Source organism: Mauremys reevesii, linkage group 1 (assembly GCF_016161935.1).
Source record: "Mauremys reevesii isolate NIE-2019 linkage group 1, ASM1616193v1, whole genome shotgun sequence".
In the NCBI taxonomy this organism is placed as follows: Eukaryota; Metazoa; Chordata; order Testudines; family Geoemydidae; genus Mauremys; species Mauremys reevesii.
This window is the reverse complement of record NC_052623.1, coordinates 262623545-262646050: the sequence shown is the minus strand read 5'-3', so window position 1 is coordinate 262646050 and position 22506 is coordinate 262623545. Positions and strand designations below refer to the sequence as shown.

General features: G+C 46.0%; 1 long non-coding RNA gene across 1 annotated transcript in view; it reads right to left on the bottom strand.

Moving 5' to 3' along the window:
- Positions 1-2954: 2954 nt before the first annotated feature.
- Positions 2955-22506, bottom strand: part of LOC120397887 — a 78512-nt gene continuing 58960 nt past the window's right edge. The window contains exons 3-4 of the long non-coding RNA XR_005594069.1: positions 5395-5521; positions 2955-3606 (exon numbers count right to left, since the gene is read on the bottom strand). This is a non-coding gene — a long non-coding RNA (uncharacterized LOC120397887). The remainder of the gene's footprint in view (positions 3607-5394; positions 5522-22506) is intronic.

The following is a 22506-nucleotide window of genomic DNA, read 5'->3' as shown; positions in this document are numbered from 1 at the left end:
AGCCTAACTTTCTAATTTAAATAAGCCATTTGGAATTTGTCAACTAGGGTAAAATTCACTCTCATGCCAAGGGCCAGCATAAGGCCTATGCATCACTTAAATGTAAATGGTGCTTGAACCTTGACCTTCCCTCAGCATGAGGATGAATTCCACCCATAGTGAATTGCTTGCTGTCTGTCAGGCCGAGTTCTGAGGCTAACCCCTTGTCCACTGCACAGCCAACATAGGGGTTTATTCTGCAAGATGTTAGGCCCTTCGAGCGAGGTGCTGAGCTCCTTCAATTCCTAGTGGCCTCATTGGGAGTCAGTTCCAGGAGTTACTCAGCCCTACACATGATTGAGTCCATACTCTGGAACTAGTTGCATAGGCTAAGTGAGTTGATCCCAATGGATGCCATTATATAGTGTTGTTCAGTACAAGTGTAAAGAGGACAGGGAGGGACTGCTCAGGCAATAGTCTGTATAACTGTGCACTCCCCTTCTTCCCGTAACTCTGTGTAACTCTTTGCTGACACGCAGACCAAAGTTTTGTCTTTTCAAGACTTCTGAAAAAGCATTACACAGAGTTTAAACCTCCAGACTATTGTATGTAAACCCATGATAAATGGATGTTAGTAATTCCCAGTCAATTTCAAACAGAGGACACCACAAACTCCATAAAACAAACATTTAATGCACACAAAACACTGTGAATAGTACTTGGAATATTATAAATAACTTAAAACAAAGCACTTAGACAGTAAATCTATTGATGTTCCTTGGACAAATTCCCCTTATAAATTAAAAACACTTTAAAATATATTTAAACACCATTATAAATGCTGGAGGCAAAGTGGGGTTTGGGGTGGAAGCTGACAGCTCGCGACCCCCCATGTAATAATCTTGCAACCCTCTGAGGGGTCCCAACCCCCAGTTTGAGAACCCCTGGTCTGGAAGGTTCCACAGCCAGCAGCTTTCCAGCCCTTGGATTAATAGCTGACTCCTCCTCCCAGCTGCTGGTGAAACAGAAGTCTGTAGCCTATATCCAAAGCAGTACAGGGATTGGTATCAGCAGATAAAATATCCATTCGCTGGATCTCCATAATGCTCTCATTCTATAGGGTACCATCTTCTCCTCAAAAGCCCAGCTAAGTCAGGCAAGAATTCACAACCCTCCACCTCACTATATGCTGCCCTATTCATTAATTGAGACAGAATCCCCACTTAGCGCAGTTAGCTGATAGCTAAATGTAGGTACTTCTTTGAGTGATTGCACATGCGCATTCCACTCTAACTGTGCACATGCCCCGCACGCAGTCAACGGAAATTATTCCCTCAGTGGTGCACCCATCAGGGTGGCTTGAGTGCCCTCTGTTGCTGTGCACTGTTAGTGCCAACATAAAGCGCCCGGCTGACCCTGCATCTCCTCAGTTCCTTCGTACCACTTGTGACGGTCGCTGGAACTGCTCTTCTTGCATTCACATGTTCTCTCAGTGAACTTTCTTTGTATATTGTAAATAGGTAGTTATCTATGTTTATTGCTTTTTCATCTGATTCCCAGTGCTGAGGGATGCCGCGGTCATTGGACTCCAAGTCCTGCTTCTCCTGCAACAAGACTATGCCCCTGAGTAACCCGCATCCAGCTACTTGAGGTACCTGGGAGAAGCTCATGTTGGGGACCATTGCCAAATCTGTAAGGACTTTATGCCTTGCACAATGAAGGATCGTGAGGCCAGGCTAAAGTTCCTGCTCACGGAGGTAGCACTGAGACCTCCATCTGAGCCCGGCCAGTTAGACTTGGCACCTAGTGCTCCTCCTACTGCATCAGAGTCCCAGCACCAATCACCATTCTCTGTGCCTAGAAAAAGGCATAAGAAACAAGCTGCCAAAAGGGGATGATCCCCAGCACCAAAGGCTGCCAGACGTGAGAATCAGAGTAGAGTGCAGTCTAAACCAAAGCACTCCTCTGCCATGGTATTGCAGAAGCCGGCACTACTGATACCGGAACCTATGTAGGTACCTTTGAGTCTGGAGCTAGAAGAGGCTTCCATATGGTCAGCACCACGCTGTACTGATACTATCTCAGTACCAACCACACCAGAGGCGTTTGCAGCTGCCAGGGATCTTCTCTTGCTGTTGATACTGGTATCACTGGCAGTACAGGAATGGATTTTACTGGTGCCAGTGGACAAGGGTGAATTGGCCACATCTTTACAATGCTTAGTACCATGCTGACCCCAAATACCCAAGATGGCTCGCCCTTCAGTACTGTCAAAGGAGAAACCTGCAATGCTTGCCTCAGTGCAGACCTCTCCCTCCAGCACCATTCACCGGCTCCACTGGGTGCGGCATCCCCGTGGTCACCGGAGGAAGACAACCTCTTCTAAATTGGTGATCAGGTTGTGCTCTTCCCAGCCTCGAAGTCACTCTCACCACTCCTCCAGATGTTTTCACCCTTCTGTGGATCTGGGCACAGGAGTACCATTGAGTGGTTGGCTAAGAGGTTACTGGGGACCTGCACCTGTCCAGTGGTCATTTTGGAACCCAGGGGGTTTTCCCCCAGTTTCCAGACTATATTCCAGGCATTCCTATTTAGTGGCCTTGGAAGGACATATGGCACCTCCCCACCGAACAGTATCCAGTCCCAGCTCCGGTGCTGGACTCCAAGAGCCAGCTCAATGGATCCTCCTGATGCAGAAATGGAAGAAGAGTATCCACTGCTTGTGCTGGCCTCCTCTTCTTCCTCCCCTGATGAGGGGGTCTCAGGAGGGGGCATGTCGCCTCCCCCAGATGACTATAAGGTGCACCAAGAGTTGTTAAAGAGGGAGGCCTTGAACCTGGATATACAAATGGAAGCAGTAAAAGAGTCCTCCCACAATCTGGTTGATAGTTTGGCTGCTGCAAGCTCTACCAAAGTAGCCCTGCTTTGCAATGAGACCATCATGTATCCATCCAGTTAAGACTCTGTGGCAGAACCCTGTATCCTTTCCCACCACTTCAAAAAGAGCTCAATGAAAATATTGCATGCCTGCCCAAGGTTATGAGTCCCCCACCCCCTGGCTCCCTTGTAGTGTCTGCTGCCCATGAGAGAGAAAGGTAGGGGCATCAAAGCACAACCCCAAAATCAAAGGACTGAAATAAGTTAGACCTGTTGGTAGGAAAGTTTATTCTACTGGGGGTTGCAACTCAGAATTGCGAACCAGCAGGAGCTATTGGGCAGGTACGATTTCAACTTGTGAGACTCCTTGCATAAGTTCAGAAAGACTTGCTACCACAAGATACTGGACAGGAGTTCTCATTTCTGGACAAGGGAAAAATCGGTGGTGAGGGCCACTTTACAGGCTGCTCTGGATGCGTCTGACTCGGCTGCCAGGTCCATGGCTTTGGCAGTTGGCAAGCACAGAAGTTGCAGTCCTCTGGGCTCCTGCAGGAGGTCCAACAGACTGTTCAGAACCTGCCTTTCGAAGAAGCTTTGCACTTTTCAGAACAGATGGACGCAAAGCTTCATGGACTAAAAGGCTCAAGAGCTACCCTTACGTCCCATGGGTTGTACACCCCAGCTCCTTCAAGGAAGCACTACAGGCTTCAACAGCCTCTTCAGTACTCTGCCCCGGTTGCCCATCAGGACCTGCAGAGGAAGAGAAATAGGTGCAGGCCACCTTCCACCTTGACATCAATATCTGTCCCACCCAGACATCCAGGGGGTTCTAAACAGGCATTTTGATGGGACACTCAAGGATGCCGTACCAGTTCCCATGATGACAGATCCTGTTTCTCCTTTATTTGCAAACTAGTTTTCCCACTTCCTCAGTGCTTAGTCCTGTGTCACCACAGACCATTGGGTTTTGAGCACTGTAAAGATGGGATGCACCCTCCTGTTCATTTCTACCCATCCTTCCCACCCTCCCTCCCTGTCCCTATTCAGGGACCCCTCCCATGAAAAACTTCCCACCTGAAGGAAGGATTGTGTAGAACTGTAGAGGAGATGCCACAGAGGTTAAGGGGGAGGGGTTTCTACTCCTGCTATTTCCTAATTCAGAAGGCCAAGGGACAGGGCTGGCTCCAGGGTTTTTGCTGCCCCAAGCAGCAAAAAAAAAAAAAAAAAATTAAAATTAAAATTAAAAAAGGCCGCGATCACGATCTGCAGGAGCTCCACCGCCGCCACTTCAGTCTTCGGCGGCAATTCAGCGGCAGGTCCTTCGCTCCGAGAGGGAGTGAGGGATCCTCCACCGAATTGCCACCGAACAGCTGGACGTGCCGCCCCTTCCCTATGGCCGCCTCAAGCACCTGCTTGCTGGGCGGGTGCCTGGAGCCGGCCTTGCCAAGGGAGCACTTATGCTATTCTAGACCTGCACCAACTATCTCAAAAAGATAAAAATTTCACATGGTCACCCTGGCATCCATTATTCCCTCCTTGGATCCCGGAGACTGGTACGCCACCCTCGGCTTGAGACGCCTACTTTCACATGTCGATATATCAAGGGCACAGAAGTTTCCTCAGATTTGTAATGAACCAGTTACACTACCAATTCACAGTGCTCCCATTTGGCCTGTCTGCAGCTCTTCAGATGTTCACAAAATGTGGGGCCATAATGGCAGCATTCCTGAGGAGATTAGGAGTGCAGGTCTACCATTATCTGAATGACTAGCTAGTCATGAGTCGGTCCAGGACTCAGTTGGTGTCCAGCATTTGAGTCATCCAGTCAATGTTCAGGGCCCTAAACCTTCTAATCAATGCAGACAAGTCTACCCATTGTCCGGTATAGAGGATAGAGTTTATTGGAGCGGTGTTGGACTCCACCCAGGCCAGAGCATTCCTCCCAGAGGTGCAATTCGAATCAATCCATTCCCAGGTGACACACCTCAAAGGTCATCCAATCACAACAGCCTGGAACTGTATGAGGCTCCTAGGCATGGTCTCATACACTTATGTGGTATAACATGCGAGACAGCTCCTCAGACCCTTCCAAATGTGGTTGGCCTCAGTGTGTTCACCAAGCTATCTTCATTTAGACACTATACTCATGATACCATCACGGGTCATCATCTTGCTGGATTGGTGGTTGGATCCTCTCAATGTTTGTGCAGGCATTCCCTTCATGTACCCTCAACCATTAATGACTCTGGTCTCAGGCACATCAGCAGTAGGGTGGGGTGCCTCACAACTCAGGGCCTTCGGTCTAAGGCAGAGCTCTCCCTTCATATCAATGTCAGAGAGCTCAGAGCGGTTCGTCTTGCCTGTCAGATGTTCCTGTCTCACATCAAGGGCAAAAAGTTATTTTGTTCTTACGGACAACACTGCAGCCATATTTTACCTAAACAGTAAGGAAGGAGCTTACTCTTCCCTCCTTCGTCAGGAAGCAATTGACCTATCGGAATTTGTATAGCCCACTCAATCAACCTCGAGGCCTCTTACCTTCTGGAGAGGCAAAAAAAGCTGGCAGATCATCTGAGAGGTCTTTTTCCAGTCAACACAAGTGGTTTCTTTGCCTGGATGTGTAGCCAGAGACATTTTCCAGCACTGGGGGACTTCCCAAATAGACCTGTTTGTGAACAAGTACAAAAGAAAGTGTCACCAATTCTGCTCCCTGGGTTCCATCACAGTCGCTTTCCTGCTATCCTAGACAGGACATCTTTATTATGCTTTCCCCTCCAATCCCACTCCTTCACAGAGTGTTACTCAAAATCAAGTGAGACCACTCCTGCGTTACATTAATAGCCCCAACATGGCCCTGCCAACACTGGTTCTCCACTCTGCTAGACCTTTCAGTGACAACTCCAATCTCACTCCCATTATACCTGCATCTGATCTCCCGGGACCACTGCTGGTGCTCCACCTGAACCTAAGCTTCCTTCACTGAATGGCCTGGAAGCTCCATGGCTAAATCCCAGAGAACAGGTTTGCTCAAAGCAAGTTTGCCAAGTGTTACTAAGCAGTAGAAAGCCCTCCACCAGGACCACCTACCTATTAAAATGGAAGCGACTGTTGGTCTGGGCTTCCCAAATTTGAGTCTCACCAACAAATTCATCCATTCATAGACTGGGGACCATTCAGCAGGGACCACTGTGATCATCTAGTCTAACCTCCTGCACATTATAGGCCACTGAACCTCACCCACCCACTTCTGAAATAGACCCCTAACCTCTGGCTGAGTTACTGAAGTCCTCAAATCATGGTTTAAAGACATGGTTTAAAGTTATAGAGAATCCACCATTTACACAAGTTTAAACCTGCAAATGACCCATGCCCCATGCTGCAGAGAAAGGCGAACCCCCACACCCAGGGTCTCTGCCAGGGGGAAATTCCTTCCTAACCCCAAATATAGTGATCAGTTAGACTCTGAGCATGTGGGCAATACAAGGCAACCAGGCAGATACCTGGGAAAGAATTCTCTGTAGTAACTCAAAGCCCTCCTCATCTAATACCCTGTCTCCAGCTGTTGGGGATTTTTGCTACTGGAAACTGCTGATGGGCCACATAACGTTGTAGGTAGTCCCATCATACCATCCTTATTCAAAATATACTCAACTGTTTGTTCCACCTGAAAAGGCAAGGCTTATCTATTTCCTCTATCAGATCTCTGGTGAATAACCAATCTGTTTTTTTTTCAAATGACATGACAGATTCCTCAAAGGACTAGAAAGGTGGTACCCTCCAGTGAGGGAACCTGTTCCCCCTGGGACCTGGAACTGATCTTGTCCAAACTTATGGGACCACTGTTTGAGCTGCTAGCAACATGCTCCTTGCTATACCTCTTCTGGAAAGTGGCTTTTCTAATAGCCATCACTTCTGCCAGAAGAGTCTCTGAACTCCAGGCCGTCACATTGGAGCCACCATACACAGTCTTCTTTAAAGATAATGTGTCTTTACGTCCTCACCCCAGCTTCGTTCCCAAAGTAGTTTCACAATTTCATAGCAATCAGGCAATTTATTTACTTTTTACCCAAAACTTCATGCAAATAAAGAGAATTAACAACTTCGCTTATTGGCTGTTAGATGGGCTCTAGCATGCTAGATAGAAAGGACTAAACCATTTTGGCGGTGCACCCTACTGTCTACGGCTGTGATTGACAGAATGAGAGGTCTTCCAATCTCTTTGCAAAGAATTTCATCCTGGATAACTTTGTGTATTCATGCTTCTCGTGATCAGACAGGTGTTTCACCACCAAGTAACCTGACTGCTCGTTCCATGATATCACAAACATTCGCAGGGGTGTTCTTGGTGCAGATCCCTATTCAGGACAAGTGCAAAGCTGCAACCTGGTCATTGGTCACATGTTCTCCTCCCATTACGCCATCACCAACTACTCTAGTATGCGGTCAAATTCAGTTGGGCAGTATTACTATCTGTGTGTATCTGGGAGTGGCTGGCTCATTACAGAAGCAGCATTACCTCTCCTGGAATTGACACCTCCTCATCTATTATTGGGAGTGGACTACATCCACCCTGATTGAATTGGCCCTGACAACACTGGTTCTCCACTTATTAGGTACGCCCTTCTCTTCATGTGTCATTATATAATGCCTGCATCTGTAGCTTTCACTCCATGCATCTGAAGAAATGAGGTTTTTTTAGCCACAAAAGCTTATACCCAAATAAATCTGTTAGTCTTTAAGGTGCCACCAAACTCCTTGTTGTATCTGTGTGTAGGTGAGCCCCAATCCCTCTGTCTATATCACTGATTTGGAGTTACCAGTAGTAGAATGCACATGTGCAATCATGTGAAGAAGAAAAAACGGTTACTGACCTTGCATAACTGTTGTTCTTCGAGATGTGTTACACATGTCCATCCCACGACCTGCTCTCCTACCCCTCTACATTGGAGTTTCCAGAAAAAAAGAACTGAGGTGGCATGGGGCTGGCTGGGAGCTTTATACTGGCACTAGCAGCGTGCAGCATTATCATTCAAGCTGCCCCAATAGGTACCACTGAGGAAAAATTCCTGGTGACTGTGCTCAGGGTGCGCACACACCAAGAGTGGAATGGACACATGTAACACATCTCGAAGAACACATTACGAAAGGTCAGTAACTGTTTTTTTCCCCACTGACTCCGTAGCCTCTAGGGTAACAAATGCTTGCGCTCCAGCTCTCCCTCTATGTCCATACAACACAGTGCAGTGGACCAAACATTATCTTAATAGGGGCCTCCCTCATAAATAACGCTGGAATAGTACTCTCCTTCATCCAGAGTTGTACAGGGACTGGAATCCAGCCCTTACAGCAAACACATCTCTTGGTCCTGCGTCAATCAGCTGCTAAGTCTACAGGGCTGTCTGTAACTCTTGTATTTATAAATCCTGCCCCCCTAGCTCTCTGATTGGCTCAGCTCTCAGAGGGTGACCAGGGTGTAGCCTGCTAAGTGGGTTGCCCCCCGCAGCATTAGAATAGCTACGGCACAGCTGTGTCACGTAACTGCCACTCCCTTTTTTGGAAGTTTCTGGATCCTTCTAGCTGAGTTGCCCTGCTCTGCACATGAGAAGTGACACAGGATATCAAACTAAGATCCATGTCTTCTTCTTCCTACTTCCCAAGCCTACTTCTTCCCCCCGCCTACCCTGGAGAAATAAAGTATGTGGGTTACACAAGTACCATGCCTTTGCTTTAAGGACCATATATCTGCTCCTGGTTTGTGGCCAAAAGCCCATTTGATGTTAACATTTTGTGTAGGTCTAGCGGAGTGTAAGTTGCATAAAATATGGGAAAGTAAGAGCTGTGTAAAATAATTTGCAGTAACGTCCAGTAAAAAATACCACAAAACTTGCTGTACAAAAGAGGTCTGCGTATTGTACTAGCTATGCAATAATGTTAATCAGAAGAAATGCTAGCATTTCTAAAGGGGGAGGGGAAGAACGACAAGCTCACAGCAAGCTGTCTGCTGTGTTTGTGAAATGTATGTTTAGACATCTAATTACATCCAAGGGCATTCTGGGAATTGATATAATCTTTTCTGGTGCCAGGCTGGGTTAAATGTACACAGATAATAGACCATGCAAATACTCAGATAGATGAAGTAAAATCGTGTTTGTTATATTCAGATGCCATCCAGCATTTATTCTGCATTTACAAGGCAAGTACAGAGGAGAAATGAAGAAGAAGAGGTTTACCACAACAAAGGCACTCATGGCTTCTAATGTCTTTCCAGTTACAAGGAGCAGACGATTGCTCATCAGTGAGAAAACTGAAAGGAAAAAAAATGAGCCATGTATGTGAACAAAGAGATTGCAGATGACGTTCCCCACTCACGGAAGCTGATGTCAATAGGGAGTGACTCCACTGAAATCAAGTCACCTTCTCTTTGCACCAATCTATGTGACCATGGAGTTTACCCCCAACACTTTTGTCACTTTTATTGACTCTTTTCTTTAATTTGCTAAAATGAAGATTGTAGCTGTGCTTGATAATAATCAACAGATGCAAAGCTCTAGCTGTAACGATGAGCCTATTATACATTTGTGACTCACTAAGGGCCATACTCATTCTTGGACCATGACCACTGAACTCCACTGTTACACAGGTGTAACTTTCAATGGAGTTGCCTCAGCATGAAACTGAAGTAGCACAGTGGTGAATCAGTCCCAGCGTCTATCTTCATTTTACCTAGGGCTCATTCAAAATGGCATGGAGAGGCTTGAGGATGGGTTAAGGATTGTTAACTGAAATAGACTTGTGGAAAAGTTTGTAGGTGCACCCAAAAATGAACTGCTGCTACCAGCTGTACCCTGTCTGTCTGTCACCAATAAATTGTAGGTGGCTTTAACTAAATTAATTAACAAAGTTCTCTCACCCCAAAGGGGGGAAACCCACATTGTTTCCAAATAAAATGTCATTTTAGCAAACAGTGACCTCTAACTAAAACAATAAAAATATAAAATAAATTAAGTCAGTATTTTACCAAGCAGTGAACACGGTGCTCTTGGGGCTGCTCAGTGATGGAGTACATATAACCTCTATGGTGCCAGTAGCATGCCAGATGATACCAGTCAGCTCTGTGTTTTTGGGGAACACAGTATCTAGCCTGTCTGACTCATGAAAGACACCCCCCAACACACACACACATCAATCTCTGCTTGAACCAAAACCAATCAGAGAAAAAGCTTGCAGAGAGCAGTGAAGGGTGTTGGGAGACACACCTAGACCCCTCCTGACAAGGGTGACAAGATTAAGACATCTCCATTAGCATATAGAATGGAGAACAGAGACAACTCCCCTAGCCTCATCTCCATGAAAGATGGGACAGAGAGACATCTCCGTTAGCATACAGAATGAAGAATAGAGAACCGCACTGAACTCTGGGACCAGAAAAGCAGGGAAGCACTGCATCATGGAAGATCTCCGCTCCAGATGTTAATGAACCTACGCCTGCACACACCCAGCTCAGCAATTATCAGACCAATTCTAGTAATGAATCCTTCCTTGATTGATATCCAAAATACTGAAGCAGCCTAATTGCATTGTGAGCTCCCTAGATGAAAACACCACCCATATCCAAGAGTGATCAGCTCCCATTGTCTAGCCTAAAGAAAACCCTTGAGTCATCAGTTTACCCATAAACAAATCTAGTGTTCTCCCTTGAACCATTGTTGTTTTTCTACAAAAACCCCTACCTATGTTCAAGTAAGTGTTCTGCTGCATGGACCCAAACTCCGCACCAGTTCCACTAGGACTCCATCTCCTGACTGATTGTGCTGGGGGCTCTGCCTGTCTCCAGCACTCAGAACCCTGAGCTACCACCATCACCTGGGAACCCAGACCAGTTCAAGCCTCTTGGAGTGGGTGAGATCCCTCCCTCTCTCTTTTCTTTTCTACCTCAGGTATTAACGTTTAATAATGTAACTGTTATGTTTGTTTAGCCCGCCTTGTGTAGTTATCACTATTATTCAATAAATAACTTTTATGGTTAAGCTGGTTGCTTCTCTCTCTCTCCGAACTTTACTCTTTTGTGTTTTTAGCTTCCCCATTTACTTTGCAGCAACCCTTCTTTTACCTAAGCTAAAGATCCATGTAGCACCCAAAAATCCTGTGGGGTTTGCTCATCAAGTGAGTTACTACCTGTATAATTGTAATGTGAAAGTGGGGATAGGGATGTGCTGAACCTGTGGTATGTAAGAGTGGCAGCTGAAAGTGCTGCTTGGCCCAGTCTATTGAGATCAGGGGCATATAAGGGTGGCAGCTCGAAAGTGCTACTTGACCCTGCCCATTGAGTACAACAGGGGTAGGCAACCTATGGCACGCGTGCGGAAGGCGGCACGTGAGCTGATTTTCAGCAGCACTCACACTGCCTGGGTCCTGGCCACTGGTCCGGGGTGCTCTGCATTTTAATTTAATTTTAAATGAAGCTTCTTAAACATTTTAAAAACCTTATTTAAACTATTGTTGTATGTAAAGTAGTTATATATTATAGACTTACAGAAAGAGACCTTCTAAAAATGTTAACATGTATTACTGGCACGCGAAACCTTAAATTAGAGTGAATAAATGAAGACTCGGCACAACCCTTCTGAAAGGTTGCCGACCCCTGGAGTACAGGAACATATAAGGGGGTCAGCTTGAGAGCGCTGATTGACCCAGTCCACTCAGACTTGCTCTGTTAGTGTGCATACGTGTTCATCTGATTTTGGGGTGGAGGAACCCAGCCGTGGGGAATCTAGGTCCTGCAGGATCGCTCCGCGGGGATGAGACTTGCAGAAGGGAGAAGTCTGAACACACAAGTGACACAACCAGTACGCTGATAGAATTATAGAATCCGCACCCCCACCCCAGAAAAGTAACCCTAATAAATGAGCATACCCCAAAGTAACGGGCACATCTGGTAACACCGATGTACCATGCCTCAGAGACAAGCACTGTACATTCTTCTGCAGTAGGCCTTGCAGGTACTAGCCCTGATCTGTCCAATAACGCACTTACCATGGCTCAGTGAAAGTGTATTTTACTAGGGCTGGCAGGATAGAGAAAGTTTGCAGACACCCTAGGGACAGAGGCTTGAACAGTTACAGTTCACAGTAAGCAACAGCAGGAAGTGTTTGGCTCCCTGGGGCAGTCGAATCAAGAGTCAGGGTTCTTCAGGCCTGCTGCTTGGGGTGCCCTTTCCAGTCCAGTCTCTATTCAAGCAATAGGCACTTGCAGCTTTCCAGGCCAGGCTCAGTTACTCTCTCTCATTGGGGCCCCTTTGCACCGGTTCTCTGACCAGCTGCTGCTAATCCCCCATAAACCTGCACCCCATCCGGCACGCACAGCCTGTTCCACACAAAGCTCTGCCTGGGGGTTCCTCTCTTCATCCTGCTTCTCTGCAGCTCCTGGCTTTCCATGTGGCCACTACTTCCCAACAGAGCCTGGCCACTTCCTGGTTCACAACCTTTCCTCCTTGCCTGGCCAGGGGAAGGTGGTGTGCTGTGGAGAGGGGACTGATTGCAAATGTAGTCCCCTGCTTAGCAGTTCCATCACAACAAAACTGCTTCCCACTACTCATGCTTCATGTCCCTGGATGAGTAAGCTCCAGAGACACAAAAGAGATGAAAATCTGCCTTAAAAAATAGCACCCGGATAACCCTAGAACAGAGGAATCCTCATGTATGCCAGCTGCTCCTCTTCCCCCCTGGGGACAGGAATATGAGGGGTGGGAGAGGGCAGGGCCTTGTGTGCTAGTTTATAAGCAGCAAGTGACTCCTTGAGAGCTGTCATCCATTGATACAAGTTAGAGCAGACCTGAAGTTGCTCTAACTTGTGCTAGTGTCTGGAAAAATAGATCTCACTACTTAATATCAGATTAGCATTGGGTGTACAGTATCCAATCAAGTGCATCTTAGAAACCTGCAAGTCACCAGGTATTGCTAAGGCAAATTTCCACTACATCAATCAGCTCATCTCTGCTTCACATCAAAACATGAGCCAACAGTTTTGAAGAGGTTCAGTTTTTCTTAGCCAGTTGATAAGTGTGCTGGTATTTTTAGTCCAAGACAAAACCATTAATCAAATGACTGACCACAAGAAATAAATTGGGCCCGATCGTCCCTAGCTCAGCAATGCCAAAGATGTTCTTAGCTTAATAACACTGGTTGACACTTGCACATTCCCAGTGGTTTCCAGTGTTTATTTATTACAGTGAATGTATTCAGCTCAGCACTTTCACAGTTCCCTAAACAAGAATGCTGACATCATTTAAAATTTATAAAGCATTTAAAAGCATTTAAGTTGAACAGTACAGCTAACCTGGAACTTGAGTTAAGCCTTGATTTATGTGCTGAAGGTTTCCACTAACCCTGCTATGAGATGCTTTCAGCACAGAACTGAATTTTGAAGTTGGCTCCTGTCTTTGTAATTGACCAGACTAAAACCCTGCATTCAAATTCTGGATGCCTGAGGTTTGCATTTGAATTGTTCAGTTTGGGTCCATACTGTTCAGTGTCAACACCCAGTCAAAAATGGACCCTGCTGGCTCCAGTCAGCACTTCTGACCAGGCCATTAAAAGTCTGGTTGGTGGCACAGTGGGGCTGGCAGGCTTCATACCTGGTTCTGCATGGCTCCCGGGAAGTGGCCAATAGGTCCCTCCCACTCCTAGGCAGAGGGGCGGCCACAGGGGCTCTGCACGCTGCCCCCACCTGCAGGGGTCACCCCCACAGATCCCATTGGCTGGGAACTGCAGCCAAATGGGAGCTATGGTGGTGGCCCCTGCAGGCAGGGGCAGCACACAGAGCTCCTGCGGCCGCTCCTCTGTCTAGGAGTGAGAGAGACATGACGACTGCTTTCCAGGAGCCACCTGAGGTAAGCGCTGCCTGGAGCCCGCATTCCAAACTCCCTCCCGTGCCCAACACCCAGCCCCAGCTCTGAGCCCCTCCCACGCCCAAACTCCCTCCTGGAGTCCACACCCCAAACCTCCTCCTGCACCACAAACCCCTCATCCCAACCCCCAGCCCAGAGCCCCCTCCCACACCATGAAACCCTCATTTCTGGCCCCAACCTGGAGCCTGAACCCCTTGCCGGAGCCCTTACCCCTTCCCGCACCCCAACCCCTTGCCCCAGTCCAGTGAAAATGAGCAAGTGAGCAAGGGTGGGGGAGAGCAAGCGACAGACAGAGGGGAGATGGAGTGATCGAGGGTGGAGCCATGGAGAAGGGGCAGGGCCTCAGGGAAGGGGCGGGCCAAGGGTGTTCGATTTTCTGTAATTTGAAAGTTGGCAACACTAGGTCCATTTCTAGTTATCATCCCATACATATATTGTCCATTCCAACCAATAACTCACACACGACTCTGATGGAGTATATAGGCTTCTTTGGACCAGTGGCAGCTTTGTCAATGCAAGTCTTACAGATCACTGATACCTTAGCTATGTTCTGGATCAAATTATGGTATCAGCGCACTTTATATTTTGGGATACAAGATGTAGTCAAGATTTTATAGTAACATTACATCTGTCACACATGGTCACATCCATTACGTCTTGTGCCCAAAGCACTGAATTAGCACTTTATTACAAATCAGATTGAACAAACTAACATAGCTAAGGTGGGCCCGTGCCCTACAGAGCAATTTCTAAGGGAATAATTAGCTGGAGACCTACTGTCTAGTCCATCTGTGGGGATAACTTAGTGCTTTGCTCTTTCATAACAAGGATTCAGCTGCCTCATCTCTGCAGTTGGAAATAGTCAGTCAGTCCAAATCAGGAACCTAATCCTGCTGCCACTGACATCAGACAATGACAGCTTTAATGAGTAGGAGCAGGCCTTACATTAACAGACTTTCTCTCATTAACACTTCACTATCAATATACCTTCATTTGCAGGGGCTCCCCACTTGATCTGCTGCCTCTAAAAAGTCAATTGAGCTTAGCAAAGACAACTTGGCAATTTTATTAGCACCTCTCTTACCAGGAATGCGAAAAAAAACCCCAAATATGTGTGTCTGAGGGAAATATCTGCTTGAGGGAGGAAATTATAACATCAAAAAACAGAATGCAAATTCAATCAATTGGTATGAAGTGGTACAGACTGCTCAGCATAAACAGATGTGTGGAATCTAACATTAATTGATTAGAGCAGAGTTAAGTAAATGCAGAGCACATTTGGGAACACTAGAGGCAGCTTAAGTGAGCAGGTAAAGGAAGGAAGCAGGAGAAAATCAAATTGGGGATGTATGAAGTCACCAGAAAAAAAACATGCATTGTGACTAGAGTTGTATAGTGAAAAATTATTTCCACCTCAGCTCTTCCACATTTTGCTTCATTTTGGAAAGCTTTAGCAGTGATGCCAACCCTCATAATCTTTGCTGTTTAGATTCAAGCCCCAGTTTCTGGAATCAAGTGATTTTGTGACAATTTCAGCTTTCATTTAAAAAAAAAGCAGTAAGCTTCTAGCCTTCATGGTTGCAGAGAAAAAGCTTGAAAAATATGACCTGAATGCACCCTAAAGGCTCAAAACCCAGAAGACAAAGAAAAAAGAACTCAAGATTTATTATATTTTTTAGCATCTCATAATTTGGGGGGTATGGCTCATGATCTGAGTGCTTGGGTTTGTCAATACTGCTGTAGGACACCTGTTGAAGCCATATTTAATAAATTACTTGCAGCTACTAACAGTAATAATTTTGCTGCAGGATGAAAGCAAAAACGTTTTCCTCTACAAGGACTGAGAACCAAAGGGAGGGGAGTACTTTTGAACCCTGCCTGCCCTTCCAAATACTATACCTGATCCTACAGGCTTTTGATGATTTTCTTCTCTTCTGAGGGAATAACACCCCAGAGAACCAGTTAAGAGGTGTGAAGACATGTCTCTCTTTTCAGGAGCGAGAGAAAGGGATCACAAAGTAGGAGCTAACAATACTTACCAGTTGTAAGGGAGGAATATACAGCAAACAACAGCCACAAACAATATGGCTGCCCTAGCACAGCAACTGTTTGTATCCCCTACACTTAAAGAACCAGCTACCAGAAAAGCAGGCTCATAGCTTTCTTTGAAAAGTGAACCCAGAATGGGAAGATTCAGTAGTGGCGAGGCAGCCAGAAACAAAGGAGCTTTTAGAGCAGGGGCTGAATTCCCATTTTCCAAGGGCCAGTGATTTATTTGGAAGACATCCTAGGCTTCCAGAGCTAGAGTCTGGAGTGTTTGAAGCAGTTACGTCATTTTATTTCATCTTAACATAATAAGAACAAAGGTGCTTTCTGGGCATCTACTACTTCCTGTATCTAAAATACAATCACCCCTGCACAACAACAGACAGAACACTGCATTGTGTGAATCAGTCTCTGTGCACAGTTTCAGCCATCTAGCCAACAAAATGATTCATGATCCAATAATCGGAAAGACAAATACTTCCAAAATCAGAGAACTCCTGCTAACAGAAGAATACTGAATTCTCAATAAGACAGATGAGTTAGTTAAAAGAATTGAAGCAGCCATTAAGGCTAAGATTTTCAAATCTGCCTAAGAGATTTGGACACCTAATTCACATTAATTTAAGAGGAGCTGGACACTCAAACCCATTTGGTGGCTATCTGTGCAAAAATCACTAGACCTGGTGTCATTTCATTATCTTCTATGCAACCCACTGACACTTCACGGAACATAGAAATGTATGAGCATAAATATACATGCATTAAATGGAAATGTTACAGAAAAGGGCATGTAATTGGAAGTAGGTACACAAGCCATGTTACAAAACATGACAAAAATATTGTGTTAGATGAGGCGACATCCCCCATCCGCCTGACTTCCCAAAAAGTTTCAAATGTCATAAAAACCCAACATTGCTCACACATGTAAATCTAACACTCTGCTAGAAAGGTGGCAACATCAAAAATAAGTTTAATGTATCATGTTTGCCAAAATAGTTTCCAGTTTGGCAAGAAATCAGGATATCAAATATAGTCCATCTCTGTGCAGGTTCAGTCCCACAAGCAAAGCTACTCACTATGGATGACAGTGAATGCAGATAGATAAAAATAGTAAAGAAACCGGTTGGCAAGTGCCAATCTTATTCTGTAATGGCCAAATCCAGGTTTTGTTGATATCAGTGGGAGATTTTCCATTAGGGTGACCAGACAGCAAGTGTGAAAAATCAGGACGGGGGCGGCGGGGGTAATTGGCGCCTATATAAGACAAAGCTCCAAATATCGGGACATCTGGTCACTCGATTTTCCATTGACTTCAGTGGGATCTGAGTTTGTGACAGTGACAGGCTCTAGCTGACCAGCACAGTGATTTCTATGGAAGCTGTCTTGGTGGATGCCCCAAGTTTGATCTATACTAGTAGCTCTCTCTTGGGTGGGCACGATCTAAGGTCAAGCTTGGTGGTTTAATGCTTGTTTTCCATATAAAGCAGGCAGGACACCCCTATTATGATTCCAACCCTAGAGTTTGGGTCTTTGTACTAGGAGTGTGGATTTTGCTTGATTCAGAAGCCTGTTGGTTTGTATTATGCAGTACCACACAAGGGACTGCAGTTTTATTTCCCTATTATAGGGCCTGATTTGCCACCCGTTACACCAGCTTCACTCCCTCCGCTGCAGTGCAGTTATACCGACACAATATTGGTGCAGCGCAGTGGAGGATGAGGGCCCCAGGTCCTAGCTCATCAGCACAGTAAGTCCTGGGAGGACTGGCCCATTGCCCTGGAGTTCAATACTGCACTGCTCTGCTTGGCTGCTGAAAGCACAGAATAGGTTGCTCTGGGAGCTGGCTTTGTAGCCTGCAGGTTTTTGTAAGGGCCTAAAAGAAAATAAGGAAAACTTGTAGACCAGATCTTGATTTGGTGTAAATTAGCATAAATTCATTGAAGTCAGTGGAGCTAGGCAGATTTACACCAGATGAAGATCTGGCCCACAGCATACATCTAGACTATTTAACTTTCAGTGAACTGGGTACAGTTCATGTTGTACTTCTAGCCACCACCCCAAGGAAAGGCTTACAAAACCAGCACCTGGTAATTGAAAGCAGTTTTCCTCCATTTCTGAGCCAAGTAGTTATTATGGAAATGGTGCTAGAAAGAAATCAGAGTTGCTTTCTGTCGTGTGAAACAATCATCTCTTGCATATTTTGATCTGTTCTTTAGCCTGTGGACTGGCACACAACAGGGAACATGGGGCAGGGGGCGAGTGGGCTGTTTTTAGCTAATAGGAACCTTACTTCCACAGCATGCCTGAAGGTACAAATGAAAGAATATATCTTAGCACAAGAATGAGCAACTAGTCCAAAAAGTCCTGATCTATTAAAAAAAGCAGCTGGCTGACTAACAGGAAAGGAATGCACAATCAGCCTTTATCAGGTTTAACTCAGTCAATCCTTCTGCTGCAGGTTCTGCTTTTCAGATGTTATATGATATAGGTCCAGTAGTTATCAAGGATGGCAAAATTATCAATTGTGATATAGAAAAGGAATAAGTGTTCAGCAAATATTTCTGTTCTGTATTTGGAAAGCAGAGTGAAGTATTTGTATCTTAAACTGATACTGAAATACTTTCTATTCCATCACTAATTAGGAAGGATGTGAAACAGTAGCTATTAAACAAGTTTAAATCTTCAGGACTAGTTACTTGTACCCAACAGTTTTCAATTAACTGGCTGAGGAGCTCTCTGAATTAATGTTTTTTTAAAAAAATCTTGGGATACTGGAAAAGTTCCAGAAGACTGGGAAAAAAGCTAATGTCTCACCAATATTTTAAAAGGGTAAATAGAAAGACCTGGGAAACTATAAGCCAATTAGCCTGACATCAATCCTGGGCTAAACCATAAAAAGGCTGATATCAGATGCGAGGCATTTGACTTAGGCCTGGTCTACACTATGGGGTTAGGTCGAATTTAGCCATGTTAGGTTGATTTAAAAATGACTGTGTCCACACAACCAACCCTGTTCCGTTGACCTAAAGGGCTCTTAAAATCAACTTCTGTACTCCTACCCGGCAAGGGGAGTAGCGCTAAAATCGACTTTGCTGGGTCGAATTTGGGGTAGTGCGGACACAAATCAACGGTATTGACCTCCGGGAGCTATCCCAGAGTGCTCCATTGTGACCGCTCTGGACAGCACTTTGAACTCCAATGCACTAGCCAGGTACATAGGAAAAGCCCCGGGAACTTTTGAATTTCATTTCCTGTTTGGTCAGCGTGGCGAACTCAGCAGCACAAATGACCATTCAGTCCCCCCAGAATCATAGAACGTAGAATGTTTCTACACTCCCCCTAACATCTCTGTCCTTGAGGTTATCGCAGATTATAAGGTGAAAAAAAACGCACTCGCAATTACATGTTTTCCGAGCTCATGCAGTCCTCCCTAACTGATAGCGCACAGCTTACTGCCTGGAGGCATTCAGTGGCAGAGGCCAAGAAAGAATTAATTGAGCATGAAGAGCAGCGGCAGAATGCGATGCTGAGGCTAATGGGGGAGCAAAGGGACATGATGAAGCGTCTGTTGGGGGAGCAAACAGACATGAAGCATCTGTTGGAGCTGCAGGAAAGCCAACAAGAGCACAGACCCCTGCTGCATCCACTGTATAACCACCTACCCTCCTCCCCATGTTCCATAGCCTCCTCACCCAGATGCCCAAGAATGCCTGGGGGGGAGGCTCCGGGCACCCAGCCACTCCACTGCAGAGGATGGCCCAAGCAACAGAAGGCTGTATTCAAACAGTTTGCTTATTGTAGCCACACTAAAAATCAATGTGGCCTTGTCCTTCCCTCCTCCCCCACCCCACCCAGGCTACCTTGTCTGTTATCTCATTTTTTTTTAATTAATAAAGAAAGAACACTTGGTTTCAAAACAATAGTTACTTTATTTCGAAGGGGGGAGGATGGTTGGCTTACAGGGAATTAAAATCAACAAAGGAGACGGGTTTGCATCAAGAAGAAACACACACAACTGTCACACCGAAGCCTGGCCAGTCATGAAACTGGTTTTCAAAGCATTTCTGATGTGCCTTGCTGTCCTCTTCTAATTGCCCTGGTGTCTGGCACGAAATGATTGTCTGCCATTGCTTTCACGGAGGGAGGGGTGACTGACGGCATGTACCCAAAACCACCCACAACAATGTTCTTGCCCCATCAGGCATTGGGAGCTTAACCCAGAATTCCAATGGGTGGTGGAGACTGCGGGAACTGTGGGATACCTACCCGCAGTGCACCGCTCCGTAAATCGATGCTAGCCACTGACTTAATGTGCTTAGTGTGGACATACGCAATCGACTGTATAAAATCGATTTCCAAAAATCGACTTCTATAAAATCAACCTAATTTCATAATGTAGACATACCCTCAGTCCCATATGACAATCTAATAAAAAAAATTGGCAATATACAAAAATCAATGTTGCCCATATGAAATGGATTAAAAACTGGCTAATTGATAGATCTCCAAAATAATTTTAAGGGGATTATCCAGTGGGGGTGTTTCTAGTGCAGTCCCAGAGGATCTGTTCTTGGCCCAATGCTATTCATTATCTTTGTCAATGTGGAGGAAAATATAAAATCATTGCTTGTAAAGTTTGCATATGACACAAATTGGTGGAGTGGTAAATAGTAATGGAGACAGGTCAGTTATACAAACCAAACTGGATTGCTTGGTAAGCTGGGCTCATTTGAACTATGTGCATTTTAAGAGCCAAATTCAAGTTCATACATCTAGGAAGAAAGAATAGAGATCACACTTATAAGATGGGGGGTTGTATCCCAGCATGGAGTGACTCTGAAAAGGATTTAAGGGTCATGGTAGATAACCAATTGAATGTGAGTTCCCAGTGCTATTCTGTAACTAAGAGGGCAAACTTGATCCTTGGATGTATAAGTGGGGGAATATCAAGGAGTAGGGAGTTGGTATTGTCTGTTTACAGCTTAGTGAGCCTGTTGCTGGAATACTGTGCCCATTCTGGTGTCCACACTTCAAAAAGGATATTAAAATGTTGGAAAGGATTCAGAACAGAACTATCAGATTGATACAAGTTCTGGAGAACATGCCTTATAGTGAGAGACTAAGGGTACGTCTACACTACAGGATTATTCTGATTTTACAGAAACCGGTTTTGTAAAACAGATTGTATAAAGTCGAGTGCACGTGGCCACACAACACACATTAATTCGGCGGTGTGTGTCTATAGTCCGAGGCTAGTGTCGATTTCCGGAGCGTTGCACTGTGGGTAGCTATCCTGTAGCTATCCCATAGTTCCTGCAGTCTCCCCCACCCCTTGGAATTCTGGGTTGAGGTACCAGTGCCTGATGGGGCAAAAATCATTGTCGCGGGTGGTTCTGGGTACAGCCTCACCCCTCCCTCCGTGAAAGCAGCAGACAACCGTTTTGCGCCTTTTTTCCTGGGTGAACTGTGCAGACGCCATAGCACAGCAAGCATGGACCCTGCTCAGCTCAATACCGCAATCGTGGACGTTTTAAACACCTCGCGCATTCTCGTGCAGTCTATGCTGAACCAGGACCAGCAAAGCCAGGTGAGGAGGAGGCGGCTACGGCAGCGCGGCGATGAGAGTGATGAGGACATGGACCCAGAATTCTCTCAAACCGTGGCCCCCTGCGCTTTGGAGATCCTGATGGTAATGGGGCAGGTTCTAGCCATTGAACGCCGATTTTGGGCCCAGGAAACAAGCACAGACTGGTGGGACCGCATAGTTTTGCAGGTGTGGGACGATTCGCAGTGGCTACGAAACTTTCGCATGCGTAAGGGCACTTTCATGGAACTTTGTGACTTGCTTTCCCCTGCCCTGAAACGCCATAATACCAAGATGAGAGCAGCCCTCACAGTGGAGAAGTGAGTGGCAATAGCCCTCTGGAAGCTTGCAACGCCAGACAGCTACCGGTCAGTCGGGAATCAATTTGGAGTGGGCAAATCAACTGTGGGGGCTGCTGTGATGCAAGTAGCCAAAGTAGTCATTAAGCTGCTGCTACCAAAGGTTGTGACTTTGGGAAACGTGCAGGCCATAGTGGATGGCTTTGCTGCAATGGGATTCCCTAACTGTGGGGGAGAGAGGGCGGTAGATGGAACCCATATCCCTATCTTGGCACCAGAGCACCAGGGCACCCAGTATATAAACCGCAAGGGGTACTTTTCAATGGTGCTGCAAACACTGGTGGATCACAAGGGACGTTTCACCAACATCCACGTGGGATGGCCGGGAAGGGTTCATGACGCTCACGTCTTCAGAAGCACTACTCTGTTTAAACGGCTGCAGCAAGGGAATTACTTCCCAGACCAGAAAATAACAGTTGGGGATGTTGAAATGCCTGTCGTTATCCTGGGGGACCCAGCCTACCCCTTGATGCCATGGCTCACGAAGCCATACACAGCCAGCCTGGACAGTGGCCAGGAGCTGTTCAACTACAGGCTGAGCAAGTGCAGTATGGTGGTAGAATGTGCCTTTGGCCGTTTAAAGGCTCGCTGGCGCACATTACTGACTCGCTCAGACCTCAGCCAAACCAATGTCCCCTTTGTTATTGCTGCTTGCTGTGTTCTCCACAATCTCTGTGAGAGTAAGGGGGAAACCTTTATGGTGGGGTGGGAGGCTGAGGCAAATCACCTGGCCGCTGATTACATGCAGCCAGACA